Source organism: Poecile atricapillus, chromosome 5 (genome assembly GCF_030490865.1).
Source record: "Poecile atricapillus isolate bPoeAtr1 chromosome 5, bPoeAtr1.hap1, whole genome shotgun sequence".
Classification (NCBI taxonomy): domain Eukaryota; kingdom Metazoa; phylum Chordata; class Aves; order Passeriformes; family Paridae; genus Poecile; species Poecile atricapillus.
Genome location: NC_081253.1, coordinates 23,654 through 44,184, shown reverse-complemented (window position 1 = coordinate 44,184; position 20,531 = coordinate 23,654). Strand labels below are relative to the sequence as shown.

The 20,531-nt window shown below is 42.2% G+C and overlaps 1 long non-coding RNA gene across 1 annotated transcript; it reads right to left on the bottom strand.

Moving 5' to 3' along the window:
* Window positions 1–13,715: 13,715 nt before the first annotated feature.
* Window positions 13,716–15,249, bottom strand: LOC131579732 (uncharacterized). Its single transcript, XR_009277764.1, has 3 exons — window positions 15,114–15,249; window positions 14,126–14,297; window positions 13,716–14,002 (listed from the first exon to the last, which is right to left on the bottom strand). It is a non-coding gene; the product is annotated as an uncharacterized LOC131579732 (long non-coding RNA).
* Window positions 15,250–20,531: the final 5,282 nt, after the last annotated feature.

Below are 20,531 nucleotides of genomic sequence, written 5' to 3'. Positions count from 1 at the left end.
ATCCCCCACACCGGGCATCCGAGAGCTAAGTCGACGGCTACGACCCGTAGAGGGTTATGAAAGCGGGGTGCAGGGTTGGGACTTGTGACCCAGGATTATGGAGTCAGCTCTGGGGACGGGGAGGTCCAGACTGTGGCCCCTTAGGCCACACGGTGGGAGAGCCTCACTTTTGTTCACAGTGCTGAGGTGCGCAGGACAGAGCAGCCCCGGGGCGCGTCATGTCACTTGTCTGTCGTGCCTTCTGTGTCTTTTGTGACTCTCGTGTTGTATGTGCCTCACCTTATCTCTTCTGGGGGCTTACCAGAAACCCCGGTGTCACTCGTAGCATCTCTGATCTCTGGGCTCCTTGGCCAGACGCCGTCAAAACTTTGCCTCGGCAGCTCTCAGAGGCCTTGGAATCGCGTCTCTCTTGAAAAGCATCCGATCGGATGTCTTTTAGAGGTCTTGTTCCGAGCTGTGTCAACAGCCGTGCGCCGCGAGGATCCATTGCTGTGGCTTAGGACTTGAAGAAACGCAAAGATAGGTAGGGGACTGTGGCCCTAAGATTCTTGGGCATCCCTCTTGGCAGTTCTTGGATTAAGTCGTTCCGTCAGCATCTTCTTCCTCCCGGGTTCTGTGAGCTTCATCAGCTCGCCTTCATTCTCACCCGGCTCATCTTGTTCCGCGTTCTCTCGGTCCTTGTGGCCGTTCTTGTGGCCCAGAGCTGTGTCTCCCTGTTGTGTCCCCTCGTTTGTTGTCTTGTGTGTCACGGGTGTCTGGGTGTAGCTGTCCCGGAGCTGCTCTATCCTGCTGCCCAGCCTGGGTGTAGGTGTAAAAGGCCAAGTCCCAGGCCCCTGTAATTTGAAATTTGTAATGTAGGGTGAGTTGGAGTCTAGCGGGTGTTCCTAGATGGACACAAGGTGGCTGGAGCTGTGAAGTTATCCTTCAGCTCTTTGAGTTTTGTCTTAGCTTTCTAAGCATTACATTATTCACTGCCCGATGTGGGGTTCAAAAGAGTAAGAAAAACCTATACTAATTACGTTATATTGGTACTTCCTGTGTGTTGGGAAAAAGGACTGTGGGATAAAGGACTTTGTAATGGTGTTCCTTAAGTTCATGTCTCTCAGGGTGGAGGCGTTCATGTAGTTCTAGTCTCTGAGCTTTTTTTGAGGTTTTAATCTACTTGTCCAGAAATGGATTACTTGTATTTATTTCTATTTAATGGCTATCTATCTATCTTCATTTGTTTATTATAGATGTGTATATTTTCATTTCTATATTATTCATTTAAATGCCATGCCTGTAAGTAAATAAAAAACAAAAAGTCCTTTGATTTAAATATTTTTCATACCTATTTCTATCATATTGAACTTCTTTTTTTACACACCTAGATATAATACACAACAGATATTAAAATATATTATATTAGCATCTATCCATATGGTTTTCATACTGAATATTAATCTACTTGTCTAGATTTGGGTTACTTGTATTTATTTCTTTTTTCTTTCTCTCTAACTCTCTCTCTCTATATATCTATGTATATATTTATATATTTCTCTTTCTAATGTTCTGCTTTTTGAAATTTGCATTGCTTTCTCTTTGAAACTCTACCCATTCATTCAGCTAACAGGTCAGAATGACAAAAATATAAAGCTCTGGTGAACCCCGAGTGCAGAACACGCTCGTCTCTCTGGAACTTAGGCACAGAAATTTCTCTTGGTGCATTTTAGTACCTCATGGATGCACAGATGTGTTTTATACACTCATATTTTACAGGGAAGTAAGAGGTGGAAAAACAAAACCGACTTTCTTAACCCTAAGCCGTTCCTGACATAACAAAACCCTAACGACGGCGTGCACAGAGAGGGGCTTTCTTTCCAAGGGAATTTAGAGAGATCAGTTCCCGTTCCTTGCCAATACCTACCGTAAAAACCAGAACAACTCCACAGCTTTTTGGATTCTGCATCCAGCCCTCGCAGGGAATTTCCTGGCAGCTCGGGGTCCCCTCTGGGCAAGGGTACCCGGCACGAGTCCTCCCCATTCCCCGCTCACCTTGCTCCTCCAGCGCAGCGCCTGCCTCCCTCTGCCGGGGACCTCGGCGTGCCCCAAGGGACACGGGAGCCCCCCAGTGCCCACCCCGTCCCCCTCAGCCTTTGCTCCTCACCCCCAAAGCAGGCAGAGAACAACTCCAACTGCCCTGGACAGCAGCACCCTGCTTTATTGGAAGCCCTTCTAGGTCTAGACCCCCTCCCAAAAAGGAGCTGTGCTGCAACAAGAAAAGGGGTGCCCCGGCTGCGGGCACTTCTGCACCACCGTGAGTCCAGAAAAACCCAAAATCACCGGAATTTAACCCAAAAAATCCTCAGATCCAAAAAAAAACCCCGTGAAAATTGGGTAAAATATGCAAAAACGGCAAAAAATCCCATAAAAATCCTGAGTTTTGGGGGTCAAACACCACTGCTACCCCGACTGCGGGCACTTCTGCACTGCCGTGAGTCCAGAAAAACCCAAAATCCCAGGAATTTAATCCAAAAGAATCCTCAAATAAAAAAAAAAAAACCCAAAAAATCCCATAAAATACGAGAAAACGGCAAAAAATCCCATAAAAATCCTGAATTTTGGGGTCAAACAGCACTGCTACCCTGGCTGCGGGCACTTCTGCACTACTGTGAGTCCAGAAAAACCCAAAATCACCGGAATTTAACCCAAAAATTACCCCAATCCAAAAAAAACCCCGTGAAAATCCCATGAAATACGAAAAAATTGCAAAAAATCCCTGGAAAAATCCTAAAAAATCTAGAAAAAATCTCATAAAATACAAGAAAATTCTGTAAAAATCCCCAAATCCCCCAAAACTGCCCCAAATCCCCTTCAGGATCTTTGGGAACCTCAATTTGTGCCTTTTAGGGATCAGTTTGGGGGATTTGGGAGGTTTTTTGGAGATTTTTGGTTGATTTCAGGGTATTTCAGGGTGATTTTGAGTGATTTTGGGTTATTTCAGTTTGATTTTAGGTGACTTCAGGGTGATTTTGATTGACTAGGCTGATTTTGGGGTGTTTCAGGCGGATGTTGGGTGACTTCAGTTTGGTTTTGGTGTATTTTAGGCTGATTTTGAGTGATTTTGGTGCATGTCAGGCCAATTTTGGTTGATTTCAGGGTGATTTCTGGTGATTTCAGGCTGTTTTTTTGCTGATTTTGGGGTGCTTGAGACTGATTTTGGGGTGTTTCAGGTTGATTTCAGTTGATTTCAGGGTGATTTTGAGTGATTTTGGGGTGTTTCATGGCAATTTTTGGGTATTTTGGGCTGTTTCAGGCTGATTTTGAGTGATTTTGGGGTACTTCAGGCTGATTTGGGGTTATTTCAGGCTGATTTTGGTTGATTTCAGGGTGGTTTTGGGTGATTTTGGGCTACTTCAGGCTGTTTTTTTGCCGTTTTTTCACCGATTTTTGCTGATTTTGGCTGATTTTGTGCCGATTTCTGGATTTTAGGGCACATTTCTCGAATGCCACCCTGACGTGCGCATTGGGCGCCGTTTCCACCGGGGCTGTGTCTCCTGCCTGGAGTGTCTCATCTTCTGTCCCCAAACCCCCCAAAACTGCCCCAAATCCCCCAAAACTGCCCCAAATCTCCTTCAGGATCTTTGGGAACCTCAATTTTGATCCCGGTGACGTTGTCCCTGCCCCGCACCCGGTGATGTCATCACCAGTTTTGTGATGTCATCGTCAGCCCGGTGACGTCATAGTGTTCCCTGTGATGTCACCTTCTCTCCCCACGTGACGTCACGTGTCCCGCCCAGTGACGTCATCCGCACTCCATGATGTCATCGCCAGCTGGTGACGTCACCGCCCCCTGTGTGACGTCACAAGCCCCCCAATGTATGACGTCACCACCCCCCCGTCTGACATCACCACACGCCCCCATATGATGTCACCACCCCCGTGTATGACGTCACCATGTCCCCCGTGTATGAAGTCACGGCGCTGCTGTTGATGGCATCATGGCGGCCCCGTTGATTACGTCACTGCGGCCCCGTGTATGACATCACGGCTCTGCCGTCGATGACGTCACTGCGTCCCCGTCGATGACATCACAGGAGGAGGACAGCTCCACCTGCCTGCACCACGCGGCCAAGAACGGGAACCTGGAGACGGTGGAGCTGCTGCTGGGAACCGGACAGGTGGACGTCAACGCCCAGGTGAGTGGTCAGTGAGTGACCACTGAGTGTCCACTCACTGTCCTGAGTGTCCACTCACTGTCCTGAGTGTTCTGAGTGAGCCCTGAGTGTGTTCTGAGTGTGTGAGTGTCCACTCTGTGTGTCCCTGCTGGGAACTGGACAGGTGGACGTCAACGCCCAGGTGAGAGGTCAGTGAGTGACCCCTGAGTGTCCACTCACTGTCCTGAGTGACCCCTGAGTGTGTGAGTGTCCCCTGAGTGTCCACTCACTGTGTCCTGAGTGACCCCTGAGTGTCCACTCAGTGTCCGGAGTGTCCTGGCAGTAGTCAGAGGGTCAGGGCTGCTCTGGGGCTGTTTTTGGGCTCTTCAGGGGTTGTTTCTCGGGTGTTTTTTTGGCTGTTTTAGGGCTGTTTTTGGGGTTGTTTTGGGGGTTGTTTTGGGGCTGGTTTTGTGCTGGTTTTGGGGTGATTTTGGGTGTCTGGAGGCGGCGCTGACCCCTGGATGACCCCTCAGGACAACGGCGGCTGGACCCCGATCATTTGGGCGGCTGAGCACAAACACATCGAGGTCATTCGGCGACCGCTGACCCGAGGGGCCGACATCACCCTGACCGACAACGTGAGCGCACCTGGGGACACCTGGGGACACCTGGGGGGACCCCTGGACACACCTGGGGACACCTGGACACACCTGGGGACAGCTGGGGACACACCTGGGGACACCTGGGGGGACCTGAGATGCACCTGGGGACACCAAAACCACACCTGGGGACAGCTGAGATACACCTGGGGACACCTAGTGACACCAGGGGGCCACCTCGGGACAACTGGGGACACCTGGGGACAGCTGAGACACACCTGGGGACAGCTGAGACACACCTGGGGACAGCTGAGGAACATCTGGGGAACATCTGAGATACCTGAGACACACCTGGGGACACCTGGACACACCTGGGGACATCTGGGGACACCTGGGGACACACCTGGGGACACCTGGGGGGACCTGAGACACATCTGGGGACACCAAAACCACACCTGGGGACAGCTGAGATACACCTGGGGACACCTGGGGGCCACCTGGGGACAACTGGGGACACCTGGGGACAGCTGAGACACACCTGGGGACAGCTGGGGAACATCTGAGATACCTGAGACACACCTGGGGACACCTGGAGAACATCTGGGAGACATTTGGGGACACCTGGGGGGACCTGGGGACACCTGGGGGGACCTGGGGACAGCTGGGACACACCTGAGGACACACCTGGAACCCAGTCTAGAACCCAGTCCAGAACAGTCTAGAACTCAATCTAGAACCCAATCTAGAACAATCTAGAACCCAGTCTAGAACACGATCTAGAACACTCTAGAACCCAATCTAGAACGCTCTAGAACCCAGTCTAGAACAATCTAGAACGTGATCTAGAACGCTCTAGAACCCAGTCTAGAACAATCTAGAACGTGATCTAGAACAGTCTAGAACCCAGTCTAGAACCCAGTCTAGAACCCGATATAGAACAATCTAGAACACGTTCTAGAAGCACACCTGGAACACACCTGGGGACATCTGGGGACACACCTGGGGATACCTGGGGACACCTTGGGGACACACCTGGGGACATCTGGGGGCCCCTGAGATACACCTGGGACACACCTGGGGACACCTGAGATATACCTGGGGACACCTGGGCACACCTGGGGACACCTGAGATACACCTGGGGACACACCTGGGGACACACCTGGGGACACCTGGGGATAGAAGGAACACACCTGGGCACACCTGAGGGTACCTGGGGGGGGGTACCTGGGAACATACCTGGGGACACCTGGGATGGAGAGGATACATCTGGAACTCACCTGGGGGGACCTGGGGACATCTGGGGACACCTGGGGACACCTGGGATAGAAGGAACACACCTTATTGGGTTTTGTTTATTGGATGTAGGAGTTCAGATGGGGTAGGGTTGGTTTGTTTAGCTGAGTTTGGGGTGTTAATTAGGTGGCTTTTGTTAGATGCAGTTTTCAATTTTTGAAAGTTTTTTATTGAGTGGTTTTAAGGTGATTTTTAGTAGTTGATGGTATAATTTTTTTTTGTTTGTAGTTGGTGTATAAAAACGTATATGTTCTATTTATTTAATGTTGTCTTTTTTAGTTTAGGTGTTGATGATAAGTTTGGATTTCTTTCTGTAGTGTGTTTCTTATTAGTTTTACTTCTGGGGACACAGGCATTTATATGGTGGATTTTTAGAGGTATATTTTTGGGGGTGACTTTTTTAACATTTTAGTAGTTTAGATCGATTTTTCATGTTTTTCATTAGGTATTATTTTTTTTATTGAGTATTGTGATTATGTATTAGTATAAAGGTAGAGCTTTGGGGTTTTTTTTAACTATTGTTTAGGGTTAGTTGAATGGTTTTGAGTTCAGTGTGTTGGTCTGATTATTTTTTATTAGTTGGTGTGATTTGTTGTGTGGAGTTCAATAGGGTTGCTTTTTATTTACGTTTAACTTTGCTGATGTGATAAGAACTGTTAGTGACAGAGCATAGCATCTGTTTTTGCCGGTAGTTGGTTGTACGGTGTGGGTTTTGTTTGTGTTACCTGTTTTGGGGTTTTTTTTGTTAATGAGATTAAAGTTTTTATTTTGGGGTTGTGATTAAATTAAAAATTTTAGGGCAATTTAGATTTTTGACACGGATGCACTGTGATGAGAGTACATTAGTTGTTTTATGTGGTATTGGTGGTTTAGATAGGGGGAATATTTGTTTTGAAAATTTGTTTTGGTATTGTTAGTTGAAGTGTTTGGATGAGTTGTGTTTCAGTGTTGAATCTTTTTGAGGGGGGTTCAGATTTTTTCTAGGTTAAGATTTTTTTTCCCTTAGTTGGTGGAGGTACTGTGATTTTATTGATGACATTGATGGGAATTTGATGCTGTTTGTTTTTTGGTTATTTTATTTTTAGGAATTTGATTTTTGCAGTAGGCCTGGAAGAATTCACTTTATTTCAAAACATACTAGTTTAATGATATAAAGGTTTCCATATTAACTCCTCAGTGTCTTAGATGTTTTTTCTTATTTAGTTTTTCCAGAATTTATTGATAATTTAGCAATCAAGCAGGGATGGCACCCCGTTCTTGAAAAGATGGCTATGGAAAAACCTGTGTCTAACAACACGTACCTGACGGACGGCAACAATTTTGCCGTTATTACAGGGCCAAATTCGAGTGGCAAACCAACATCGGCATGGAATGCTGGAGGAGAGGAGTTTCTGGTGGGCTCCCAGTGACATCTGATGGAGTGACTTTGCCTCTTTATGGACTTTTAGATTTGGGTTCTTTTTCCCTTTGAACTGAAGATTGTTGAGAGGGAGGCGAGTTTTCTATCGTTCGGTCTCAGTTGTTTATTTATTCTTATCAGCATTACAAGGTACAAGGAGCTATGTACACTATGATAGAAAAGGGGTAAAATGGCTAACAAAGATCTTCTTCAAGGTCTTTTATATGTCCATTTACCCAATTAACAGGTGCCAACTAAATTATTTTTCTTAGTGACCCAATGACCCAACACCTGTGTGCTGCACTGTGACATTTTCTACCCAATCACCTACTACTACCCAAACACCCCTAGAAGAAGAACATGAAGAATGAAGGACAAGAGACAACACCCTAAATCCTCCATCTTGTCTCCTGTTCTCTAAACTACTTTTTCACCCAGTGATTTAAGAAACTTTCTAATCTACACATTTACACTTTTCCTATCTAACTTAAACATTTGTTTTCATGTGTCACCATGAAAACATGCACATGAATTTCGTATTATATGAAATTCAGTGTTGCCTTGAATCCTAGAACTAAATATTAAAAACAAGGGCACACAGTCTGTATCTCAGACTCCAACATCTGCCCCTCTCTTTTTAAAAAAAAAACCAAAAAAACAATAAAGAAAATCAACCTAAATCTTTTATTGGATTACTTTTCAAGAAGGGTTATTTTTCCTTCACTCATGTTTTAACAAATGAGGCTTTACAATATTAATTTTCCCACTTTTTCACACGAAACCCAAAGTTCATCGCTCTCGCACGCGGGATCAAAGGTGTTCAGCCGTCAACTGCGGTCTCGATACGGTTCACATCTGCGTGCTCGCTCTTCTGCTCTTTGGGCCGTCTGTTTGTCTCTGCAGCTGATGAGTTTCCAGGTTCTTCTCTAGGAAGTTACTTCTGCTTTAAACCTGTGAATACACAAACATACACTTTCCTCCAAATTATTAATTGAAATGAATTTTTTAATCTTTTTGCTTCTGAACTTTTGACCAGAACCAAAGAATTCTCTCTCAACTTTGCTTGAGTCTTGTTAGAACAATACCTGATAATTGATGGAACTGGCTTAGTAAAAGACTTGTTTAAAAAGGACCGTTCAAGAATTATTTGCAATAGATATAAGATCTTTACACTTTTTCCAAAAATTTAAGATTTATAAGGTTTTTATACTTCTGAGGCATAGCCTTGGTTCCCCCCCTTTTTTTGTAATTAAGTAAGGTATTTGTTTTTTTTGTTATGACAATGAAAAACCATCAAATTAAAACACTTGCACATGTATACACATATAGGAAATAACACTTTTACAGAAATCAAAAACTTATTAAGAAGATTCATAATTAATATTATGCAATATTAAACTTATCTGAATAATCTGTAATATGAATTACTAAATATACTAAATATATACTCTCATCCCAGAGTCTGTCACTGCTGATAAATCAATGGAAGATTGGAAGATCATGTCCGGATAACAATTCTCCAAGCCCGCTGTAAAATCCAGCTGCTATATTAATTCACTAATTGCCAAGTCCAATTGACCTGAGTATTGTTTTGATGCAGAAAACTTCTGGGTTTATTGGTAAATTCTCTATCCAGGTAAAGTCAAGGCTTGGCCAGAGCCTTAGGCCTCATCTGGAAAGATGTCTCTTAAGTCATTTTCAAAGCAAAGGGTTTAAAAATAGCAGCTATAAGATGCTTAAAACACAGCAAACTTTTAAAAGGCATTTGTATAAAACAATGATCAGATGTCTTAGGTAATTGACTAATTAAACCATTCAGTAGTTAATTTAATCTGAAGTTTCTTTCATAACCCTTGACTTTCAACCATGACACATTTTCTTAGAATTCTGGAAACTAAAATAATAAAGCTACATTGGATTAGGTAAATGCAAATCTTCTTAAACAAGGAAAAGAGTAAAAACCAAGACAAAAAAACTCTGTATAGAAGCAGCTGCATAACTTATTTACCAAGATGCATCTGTAGTGAGAAAACAAAAAAATCTCAAATGACACGTGTCTAAAAGGTAATTACACAAAGATACATTAAAATATGTATAAAGCTGCCTGTAAATACAATGACACTTTATACATAATGCTCATCATAGAAATCTATAAATTTACATTATAGAATGAATATGTCATCAGTGAGTGTCTGAGAAAATCAAGATAATAAATTTAAAATATTCACGTCTTAGTGACTAAAAATGAATTAAAGTCAAAAACTTTTAAATTTTTTGTAAATAACAATCACTAAGTTTTTTATGCAACTTTTAGAAAACTAACACTGTAGAGATTATAACAAACAATAGAACTTCTAATGAAATCACGGGTGTCACAAATTGCATTCACCTCTGTTCTTAAGCAGGTGTTCACCAGTGTTCTGTCACCACTGTTTCAGTTGTAATTATCTTCATCTCTATAGGAAAATAACTATGCATTTTAAACAAATGTCTTCAATAAAACATAAAGAAATTTAAATTTTAACTTGTTAAAAAATAATTATGATAAAAGGAAGTAACAAAACTTAACGTCAAAAAATACTAAAGTTATAACTTAAGTAAAAAACATTCAAACTTAAACATAGTGAAATTTAACTTTGCTTAATCTTATTAACACAATCTATATTAGATGAAAACACAACTTAATCTTACTCTGTTATTATAAAAAAAGGCAATTAAAAGTTTGGTATACACTTCTTTGAACACAATATAACAGGAATATTGATTCACTATAGAGATTATAGGGATGCAACAAATTTATCACCATTCTATGTTATCTGGTTTTGAGAATAACTTATAATAACTGCACATGTTATTAAAAATACCATTCGTAACAAGAATTTGCTTGGTATATGCTTAAATTTGTTAGGATTTTTAGAATTCAGTTTTACTAGAGAAAAAATACAACACCACAGATTTGGTAATTTGCGATTCAGCTTTTGTAGTACTTTTCAGAAACATTAAGTTTAACTTTTTTAACTAAAATCTAAAATCCAAATTGGTATATATGCTGTTATACAGGTTTGGTTTTGGTTTTTTTTTTTATAAGAAAAGGACTCACATTAAAATTTCTTTATTAAAATTGTAAAAAAAATACCAAGCAAATGGGTAATATATGGTTAATATATCTTGGAGATTTTTGAAAACTATATTGATCTAAATCCACAATACACTTATTCAAATGAAAGGTTAAAAATGAAAGAAACCTGTCATTAAATCCTTTTTCTGTAGGATTAATCATATGATTTTTCAACTTAATTTTAAAGAAATGCATCTTGTAGAAACTGACTGTAACTACAGTAATACTGCTTGATCACTATATATCATACAATACTACATTATCAGTAGATGTATAGAGAAGATAACATTTTCAAAACTTTCATGTATTGAGAATACTGAAACTGAAGAAAAATCTTTTAAATTTCTTGGGATGCATAAATATAATTTTCTATGTTATTCTGTAAAAACAAAACCAACAGATATCATTAGAAATACAACATCTATATGTATTCTATTATGCAACATTTTTAAACTTTTTGATCCATTTTTGAAGGCACTTCAATAAGGGCTTCTTTCTGAAGCTTGTGACTGCTATAATTTGCAGATAAGCCAATAACGCATCTTACAATGCTTTTGATTTTTACTTTTCGGCTATTTTTCTGAAACCATTCCAGAGATGCTGGAGTTTGTATTGACATGTCCCGTAACCCTGAGTCCATGTCTCTGGGAGGATTTGTAGAGTGAAAGAACTGTGCATTAGCACGGCTGTGCTCAAAAGACTCTTGGCTTTGTGTGGTATCCAGCGAATCAATCTGCTGTGGTGAAGCTGTTGTTTTTTCCAGCTGTTGTTGCTCTGCTGCAGCTGTATTGCAAAGCGAATTCAATTTTAAAAGTGCCGCCGCAGCGCTCGGTGCACGCCGAGGCTCGGTTTCTCCACCCGCCTGTGCCCCGGCTCCGGGCTGGGCACGAAGGGACGGGACCACGCCTCCCTGTGACGTCACGGGCGCCCCGGATGACGGCTGGCCTGGGGGCGGTGCCGCAGGCGGGGTCTGGAGCTGCGGCTGTGGTTGCGTCACTGCTGACGTCACGTTGACTGACAGCTGTGGCTCAAAGCCCACCCCTGGCAGGCGGGGCGCAGGGGCCGCCGTGCCCGTGGAGGTCCCGGACCGCTCTGGGTCGGGCTGAGCCCTCCCGTACCCTTCCAGGGGGGACAGGGCTGTCCACCCCCCTAGGGCCGGAAAGGGACTTGGCTGCCGGCACGCAGGCGGCCAAGGAAGTTTCCCCTCCCTCTTCTGCCTGCAACAGTATACCGGGTGCTGGAACAGTTTCAAGAGAACTGAGACACTCTTGCAAAAGCTCTAAGACCCCTTTTTGCAGATTCTGCCCGCGTTTTAGAATTGCCTCCTCGTCTCTGTATAGTTGTTTTTCTGGGCTTCCAACAGGCTTACACATTCTCTTTCCTAAGGTAGATTTCAGGCTGACACAGACTTTACAGCGTGCGGTAACAAGCATTCCGCATTTGACTGAAACAAACCCTTCTGTTTTTCTGGACCCATCGTGTCCCTTGCTTGAGTTTCAGAGTCCCATTTACTGGCGATGACTTCATAAGTCACTGCAGAAGCCGTTAGAAGTTCAGCTGCTACCTCGTCTCTAAGAGTGGTTTTTTCATATACTCTCACATTTATCTTCTCCCACAGGCTTGGGGTAAAAATTTTGTCTGAATCCACATTAGGGAATTCTACCCGTACCCAGGATAGAAGGCTTTTAAGCTCATCCGTGGACACAGAGATCGGGTGCTCCTTTACCATAGCTTCCAAAATAGCCAAAACCTCCCCCTCAGGTCTGGACATGTTTCCCTTTTGACGGCTTACCTGACCTCAGGGTCAGCTTTCTCTCAGCTCCTCTATCCGTGATCCGTTCCACAGCTCACAGATGTCTGGCTTGGCTTGTCCGCTCTCATCAGCACCGGGATTACCGAGATCTTTTTCCCCTTTCCAGGGAGTTTTCCAGCTTTCTGCTGTTTTCGCTTTTTTCCTTTTTTTTTTTTTTTTCAACAGGAGCCTTCAGTTCAAAGTGCCCCAAGTTTGGGAGCCACTTGTCTCTTTATGGCCTTTTTGGTTTGGGTTCTTTTTCCCTTTGAACTGAAGATTGATGAGAGGGAGCATGGTTTTCTCTCGTTCGGTCTCAGTTGTTAATTTTTTGTTATCAGCATTACAAGGTACAAGGAGCTATGTGCACTATGATAGAAAAGGGGTAAAATGGCTAACAAAGATCTTCTTCAAGGTCTTTTATATGTCCATTTACCCAATTAACAGGTGCCAACTAAATTATTTTTCTTAGTGACCCAATGACCCAACACCTGTGTGCTGCACTGTGACATTTTCTACCCAATCACCTACTACTACCCAAACACCCCTAGGAGAAGAACATGAAGAAGAAAGAAGAAGGACAAGAGACAACACCCTAAATCCTCCATCTTGTCTCCTGTTCTCTAAACTACTTTTTCACCCAGTGATTTAAGAAACTTTCTAATCTACACATTTACACTTTTCCTATCTAACTTTAACATTTGTTTTCATGTGTCACCATGAAAACATGCACATGAATTTCGTATTATATGAAATTCAGTGTTTCCTTGAATCCTAGAACTAAATATTAAAAACAAGGGCACACACTCTGTATCTCAGCCTCCAACATGAGGTGAGAGCATCTCATAGGGTCTGGGGGAGCACCAGGATGCACTTGGACCTGGAGCATTGCTCAGAGGAGGTGGTGAGGGACAAAGCTTTTTGCCAGGAAACAGCAGCTGAACAGGTGAGCCAGTGTGGATTTGCAGGGCTGATCTTTCTGCTTTTCCCTTTTGATTCCATCTTGGCAGTCCCGCCTCAGTGCCCTCAATCTGTCACAAGAGTTCCAAAAAAAAAAAAAAGGCTGAGCAAACAGTGAAAATAAGGGGTACAGGTATGGTAGAATACAGTTGTACCCCACCCCCAACCCTAAACAGCAGCCCTAACAGCGCTCCCATTTCCCTGAGGCAGCTGCAGGCAGGAATCCTAAAGCAGCAGAGTGCCAGAACCCCGAGAGGTGCAGGCAGTACACCGTGTTCTAGGGCCAGTTGAGAAGAGATAGTGGCCACGTAGGTCCCGCTTGTGTGGGATAACCAGGGGTTTCCAGCCCCGGCCCACCCCGGGGTCCCCCTTCATCCGCAACCGGGGAGGCTCCCAAACCTCATCAAGGCGGCAGTTCGTTCGGATCCACAGCAATACCGCTTGAAGAGTTTCGCTCCGCAAGCCTCAGCATCCCAGCGGGGCTGAAGCATGCAGGCGAAGGACCCAGCCATTGTCAGGAGACCGTGAGTGTTGGGTTTTCACAGATGTGCTGCTAAGATCTTGCACTGATATTTGGTTTTCTTTATTGTACCTGTCCAAGAGACAACAGCCTGCCAGAAACGTGCCAGACGGTGAGGCGGCCTTCCCTTGTGCCCCACGTGGCTTCTCGTCCCCACGCATATGAGAGCTAAGTCGAAGTCCAAGACCTACAGAGGGGCATGAAAGCGGTGTGCCAGGTAAGCACTCGTGCCCAAGGATTTTTGAGTCAGCTTTGGAGATGTGGCAGTCCAAGCTGTGGCCCCTTAGGCTACCTCAAGGGAATTCCTCACTTTGGCTCACAGTGCTGAGGTGCGCAGGACAGAGCAATCCCGGGGTGTGTCGTGTCACTTTTCTACCGTGCCTTCCGTGCCTTTCGTACCTCTCGTGTCGTACGTGCCTCGCCTTATCCCTTCCGGGGGCTTATCAGAAACCCCGGTGTCTCTCTTAACATCTCTGATCTCTCTGAGAAGAACATGAAGAAGAAAGAAAAAGGGACAAGAGACAACACCGTAAATCCTCCATCTCGTCTCCTCTAAACTTTTTCACCCAGTGATTTAAAAAAACTTTCTAATCTACACACTTCCACTTTTAGCTTTTTGTAGCTAACTTTAACATTTGTTTTCATGCATCACCATGAAACCATGCTCATGAATTTCATATTATATGAAATTCAGTGTTTTTCTGGATCTTATAACTAAGTATCAGAAACAAGGGCACCCACTCTGTATTCCAGACTCCAACATTTGCCCGCTCTTTAAAAAAAAAAAAAAATCAACCCAAATCTTTCAAACCTTTTCTTTGATTAATTTTCACTCAGGGTTATTTTTCCTTCTCTCATGCCCTACGCACCAACAACAGAACTGCTGCTCTGTTCTACAGAGCGCTCTGCCTCCAGTTTTGAACATCAGTTAACTGACCACTCAAAGCTAGAGAAATAGATCTAGGTTGCTTACTTAACCAGTAGCTTAATTTGTCTAATTCCTTTAAAGTTTCTGCTGAAACTGCTTGAATTGAAAGCTGAGTTGTTATAAATCTCTATCTGAAATTTCATGACTCAAACTCTTCACAATCAAGTGTGACTAAGATTGATATAAGGTTAAAATAAGATGTTGACTCTTTATATAGAACATAATAAATAAAAAGAAAAATTGAATATTATACCAAAATCTATTTTCACTGAGATAAGGTATACTTTCTTTTGAGTTAACTAAAAGAAGCGATGCAGGTGAAATCGCATCACAAAGCGATCACCAAAATGATACAGCTCAAGGGGGATACCTGATTCACCTTCATCTTCAAGGACTTTATCTCTCATGCAGGTTTCTGAATCTTGACACAGTTCACACCACGCTTTAACAAATGAGGCCTTACAATATCGATTTTCCTACTCTTTCACACGAAACCCAAAGTTCATCGCTCTGTCATGCGGGATCAAAGGCGTTCAGCCGTCAACTGCGGTCTCGATGCGGTTCACATCGGCGTGCTCGCTCTTCTGCTCTTTGGGCTGTCTGCTCGTCTCTGCAGCTAATGAGTTTCCATGTTCTTCGCTAGGCAGTTACTTCTGCTTTGAACCTGTGAATACAGAAACTACACTTTACTCCAAATTACTAACTGAAATTAATTTTTTATCTTCTTGCTTCTGAACCTTTGACAGGAACCAAAGAATTCTCTCTCAACTTTGCTTGAGTACTGTTAGAAGAATACCTGATAATTGATGGAACTGGCTTTGTGAAAGACTCGTTTAAAAAGGACCGATCAAGAATTATTTCCAATAGATATACAATATTGCGTTTTTTCCAAAATCTAAAATACATACATAGCGTTTCCACGCTTCTGAACCGCAACCCGTTTCCTCCCCCTCTCTTATAAACAAAGGTAAAATATCCACTGTCTTGTTCTGACAATGAAAAACCAAAGTAAAACACATGCATATGTATAGATATAGGAAATAAAACTTTTACAGCAATCAAAAAGTGATTAAGAAGATGCATAATTAATATTATGCGATATTAAACTTATCTAAATGATCTGTAATATGAATTACCGAATGTACTAAATATATACTCTCATCCCAGAGTCTGCCACAGCTGATAAATCAATGCAAGATTGGAAAGTCATGTCCAGATAACAATTCTCCAAGCTCACAGTAAAAATCCAGCTGCTATATTAATTCACTAATTGCCAAGTCCAATTGACCTGAATATTGTTTTGATGCAGAAAACTGGATTTATTTGTCAATTCTCTATCCAGGTAAAGTCAAGGCTTGCCAGGGCTAAGAAATTCAAAAGATTTTTCTTCTGTTTCAGTATTCGTAATACATGAAAGTTTTGAAAATGTTATCTTCTCTATACATCTACTGATAATGTAATATTGTATGATATGGACTGATCCAGTATTATTACTGAAATTACAGTTAATTTCTGCAAGATGCATTTCTTTAAAATTGAGTTAAGAATCATATGATTAACCCTACAGAAAAAGGATAGAATAAGAAGTTTCTTTCATTTTTAACCTTTCATTTGAATAAGTGTATTTTGGATTTAGATCAATATAGTTTTCAAAAATCTCAAAGATATATTAACCATATATTACCCATTTGCTTGGTATTTTTTTACAATTTTAATAAGGTAATTTTAATATGAGTCTTTCTGTTATAAAAAAAACCCCAAACATGTATAACAGCATATATACCAATTTAGATTTTGAATTTAAGTTAAAAACCTAGACTTAATGTTTCTGAAAAGTACTACAAAAGCTGAATAGCAAATTACCAAATCTGTGGTGTTGTGGTTTTTTTCCAGTAAAACTGCACTCTAAAAATCCTAATAAATTTAAACATAGGCCAAGCAAATTCTTGTTACGAATAAGCATTTTTAATAACATCTGCAGTTATTATAGGTTATTCTCAAAACCAAGTAACATAGAAAGGTGATAAATTTGTTGCATCCCTATAATCTCTATCGTGAACCAATATTCCTATTATATTGTGTTCAAAGAAGCGTGTACCAAACTTTTAGTTGTCTTTTTTTATAATAACAGAGTAAGATTAAGTCATGTTTTCATCTAATATAGATTAAGTGTTAACAGAATTAAGCAAAGTTAAACTTCACTATGTTTAAATTTAAGTGTTTTTAACTTCAGTTCTAACTTTGGTATTTTTTAACGTTAAGTTTTGTTGCTTCCTTTTGTCATAATTAATTTTTAACAAGTTTAAAATTTAAATTGCTTCATGTCTTATTGAAGACATTTGTTTAAACTACATAGTTATTTTCCTAGAAAGATGAAAAAAACTACAACTGAAACAGCTGTGATAGAACACTGGTGAACAGCTGCTTAAGAACAGAGGTGAATGCTGTTTGTGACACCCTTGATTTCATTAGAAGTTCTATTGTTTCTTATAATCTCTGCAGTTTTAGTTTTCTATAAGTTGCACAAAAAAATAATGATAGTTATTTACAAAAAATTTAAAAGTTTTTCACTTTAATTCATTTTTAGTCATTAAGACAGGAATGTTTCAAAAGTATTATCTCGATTTCCTCAGACATTTACTGATGACATATGCATTGTATAGTGTAAATTTATAGGTTTCTACGATAAGCATTATCTATAAAGTGTTGTTTTATTTACAGCCCGCTTTATACATATTTTGATATATATTTGTGTAATTACCTTTTAGACACGTGTCATTTGAGATTTTTTTGTTTTCTAACTACAGATGTATCTCGGTCAGTAAGTTATGCAGCTGCTTCTATACAGAGTTTTTTTTTGTGTTAGTTTTTACTCTTTTCCTTGTTTAAAAAGATTTACATTTACCTAATCCAATGTAACTTTATTATTTTAGTTTCCAAAATTCTAAGAAAATGTGTCACAGTTGAAAGTTAAGTGTTATGAAAGAAACTTCAGATTAAATTAACTATTGGATAGTTTAATTAGTCAATTACCTAAGACATCTGATCATTTGTTTTATACAAATGCCTTTAAAGGTTTGCAGTGTTTTAAGCACTCTATAGCTGCTATTTTTAAACCCCTTGCTTTGAAAATTACTTCAGAGACATCTTTCCAGTTTAAACCTTAGGCTCTGGCCAAGCCTTGACTTTACCTAGATAGAGAATTTACCAATAAACCCAGAAGTTTTCCGCATCAAAGCAATATTCAGGTCAATTGGACTTGGCAATTAGTGAATTAATATAGCAGCTAGATTTTACGGCGGGCTCGGAAAATCGTTATCCGGACACAATTTTCCAATCTTCCATTGATTTATCAGCCGTGGCAGACTCTGGGATGAGAGTATATATTTAGTACATTTGGCAATTCATATTACAGATCATTTAGATAAGTTTAACATTGCATAATATTAATTATGCGTCTTCTTAACCAGTTTTTGATTGCCGTAAACGGTATCATATACACATGCATATGTATACATATAGGAAAGAACACTTTTACAGCAATCAAAAACTTACGGATGGACGCATAAAACAGTTATTACTCCCGAGCTTTCTCGTACCTTCCTTCGAAGCACCGGGGACTAGTCTCGTCTAGTCCTAAGCTAATCACCGGGCCTCCCCTGCCAGGACGGAAGGCTATCCCAGTGCCCACATCTCAATCTCAACTTACCCCACGTGACCTCGGCCGTAAGCGTCTCACGTGGGTAATTCCTTTAGGCCATAGTAACAAATACGTGGACAATATTTGTCGGTAAAATTATCGATGAAATGCGGGTTACTTCTCTGGAGACCTGAGGATTCACTTCTGCCTCTGGTCAGGATACAACAGAGAAGATCTGTGGTACAAATGGTCACAAGCGATCAAACAGGACATCCAGCTTCTCCTTGAACTTTGTGGAACAGGGTTGGCATCCAGCCTCGTCCTTAGACCGGGAAGCAGTTCCTAGAAATGGGAAACGGGAGGCAAGGAAGATTCAGGCTAAATATGGATTCAAACCGGACCGGGTGTTAGCGCAGGAAGAGACATTTTTCATCCAGACTGCCGAAATGAAGACCCGTAAAATCCTAGCTCTGCTTCGTGTTTCACGTACTTTTATGTGGTATTTACATTATCAGAAAAAATGAGCAAAGAATAAACACGACAGGTTCCCGTTATTGTTGCGCGAAGGCTTTTTTTAAAGGCCGCATACTCACCGTCTCTTTTTCACTCCAGGCTCGGCTTTTCCCCCGACGTCCGCCGCATCGGGCGTCGCGAGGACGGCCGGGTTCTTCAGCGGGGAGTCTCAGGAGCCGGTACAAATTCTGCTTTTTCTGAAGGTGTATGAAAGCGTGCTATCAAAATAGCTATTTTCTCCACCGAAAAGCTTTCCGTACACGACTGCCAAGGCACGGATGTGTTTTAATCACGTAGCTAGATGTACTTAGAAGATTATTTTTCAAGGCAACACTCGTAGTAGAATTTCATTCGGTTTGCGTCCGCGAGAGGCGGGCCGCCGAAGAGGCACGGTCGGGAACGAAGGACGGAGTAAATCTCCGGGCACGTGCGGCAAAGGACCGAGTCGCACGGAAGAGGCCTCTTTCTAAACCGCATTAGTATTTCGCCGTAATTCGGGGTGTTTGGATTTAGCCTGGGCTTGTCAGCTAAGTCATAAACAAGCCAACTCGGCTCCTCAGCTCTCAATGAGCGTTTGAAACACGTCCACAGAAGGCCAAGGCAGTAATGACTGCAGAGGAAAAATTCACGACTGAACGATTGCTGGGGAAAAATTCCTTGGGAGTCACAAACCTGAGACACGTGAAATTCTGAAGGTGGAATTCTAGTTTCAGCTTTGGGCACCTGAAGGAGGACAGGAGTCCTTAGCCATATAAAGGGAAGCCGAGCGCCCCAGCGCGTCAGGTGCAGACAACGAGGCGTTCAGGGAACTAGCGGCGAGCCCTTTCCGCTCCTACCCTCTCACCCAGGGGCAACAGCACCGGGTATCGGACAAACCTCTGTCAAGCAGCAGCAGCCGAGCAGATGAACCGGTGCATGGATTTGCAGGGGGGATCTGGATTTGCAGGGGGGATCTTTCTCCTTTTTTCCTTTTGATTTCATCTTCCTAGTCCCTCCAAAGCGTCCCTAGAAAAAATGGGGATGATGAGGACGAAAGTAGTTGAAACTGAGGGAAGCAACTCTGTTGGGGAGGGTGAAACAGGCAAACCTTATGAATGTGCTTGTTTGTCAGAAGATTCTGAAAATATGAAGGCTAGAATCAAAGTAGAAATGAAAGCCTGCTCTGAGTCTTAGGATACCGAGTGGCGGTTAACCAAAGAACAATAGCCTAGCCAGTTGAACGAGAATCCCTGCTGACAAAACAATGTCCTTCTGCTGATCGAGAAGTCCAAAGGTAAAGAAGCAAGGAAAGAACTTGTAAAGCTTTGTAGAGTCTAAAGCGCAGCACTGTATGTTAATATAGGGAAGCGCATAGGCTGTATGTAAACTCTTTAGTGGCCGTGTCTCATGGTGATCGGTTACTAAGAATTAGAATATTCACGATAGAAAAAGATATATTGGATTGTAACAAGAACTTTGCTCTCAACTCTTACCCCTCTCTCAGCTCCCCTCTCCCCCGCTCTTACCTCTGAACCCCGCTCCCTCACCTCCTTCCCGTCTAGCCCTCTCCCCCACTCTTAACTCTCAGCCCCCTCTCCCTGGTCCTACCCCACTAGTCTTCCCTGCTCTCTCCCTCTGGTTTTTCCCTCTTTCCCT